Consider the following 1249-nt stretch of genomic DNA (forward strand, 5'->3'; position numbering starts at 1 on the left):
TCAGGCAACTCCTTTCTCTGTCTATTGGGCTCAGAGATTACACTGTGTCTCTATGTGAATATGGACAGTTAGCATTTACCAACATGTATCTGTCTACTTTCTCTTGTTTAAAAAAAGAAAAAAAAAAAATTAAAAAGGGGGGTTATAGAAGGTCAACAAAGGGTGGGTTTGAGATGTTTGGGTGGGTTAAGTGGGCATTTTGACAACATGGCTTCTCCTTTGGCATGTTTAATTGTGATGTTTAATGGACATCCCTGCAGTCTAAGATGAAACTTTTAAAATAAAATTCTCTCCTAATGATGACTTGAGCTCTGCCACTCGATGGGAGAATCAGCAGAGCCTGTAGGATCTTTTTCAGAATTGACATTTCTCTGTTGTAATTTTGTTCTGTTTATTTTTAAATTTTCTTTTTGTTTCACTGGAAAGGAAAGATAATGCTCAGTTTTAAACGTTAAAAGTGTACAAGTTGCTTTGTTACAATAAAACTAAATGTGTACACAAAGGATTTGATGCTTTTCTCTCAGAAAAGATTTCAAGTTTGACTTGTATAACGTATTGTCAAACTTTGTCAATTCCATATTTTATACGCACTTTGCAGGATGATTTCAGGGCTATGTGGACCGAGTAAAGGGTTTTGAATCAGTGTATTAATGTCTCCATAGCTGGGAAACATCATGAGTGCAGTTTGTTATCATTTTCTGAAAATTTTCAAATCATTTGGAGTACCAGATTGCTCAAACTTAGTTCTGTGTATGTTGTACCTTTAATTTTGTATATCAAATTGGCACTTTAAAAATGGGTCTATATTTACCTGGATATAATAACAGTGCCTGCCACCACCACCAGACAGACCTGGCGCTCTAATGCAGAGTTATACACAGGGCTATTGCTGGTGTGTTTTCATTGGCACTATAAAGGTGGCCCAGAAGACAGGCTTGCAGAGTAAGAAGTCCGTATTGGTGGTTAAGAAACTGAGGTTAGGCGTACTTTTGTCTCAAGTACCAGCTATTTAGCTTACTGTTCTCCAATGAGACCTGTCTGTATGAATCTGGGCGAGATGATGGACTGTCTGCTAGATGCCATTGTGCATAGAACAACATTATGAGAAGCTACCGAATGCCTAAGCTTTTTAATGCTGTGAAGTATAGTAGCTGAAATTAAATTCCAGTTAATTTTTTCAGAGATGAATTAATGGACAGCCTGGTCAAATTCAGAGCTATTTGATGTATAAAACATTTAATAAGTGGAA

Source organism: Myotis davidii, unplaced genomic scaffold, assembly GCF_000327345.1.
Source record: "Myotis davidii unplaced genomic scaffold, ASM32734v1 scaffold8082, whole genome shotgun sequence".
NCBI classification, from domain to species: Eukaryota; Metazoa; Chordata; class Mammalia; order Chiroptera; family Vespertilionidae; genus Myotis; species Myotis davidii.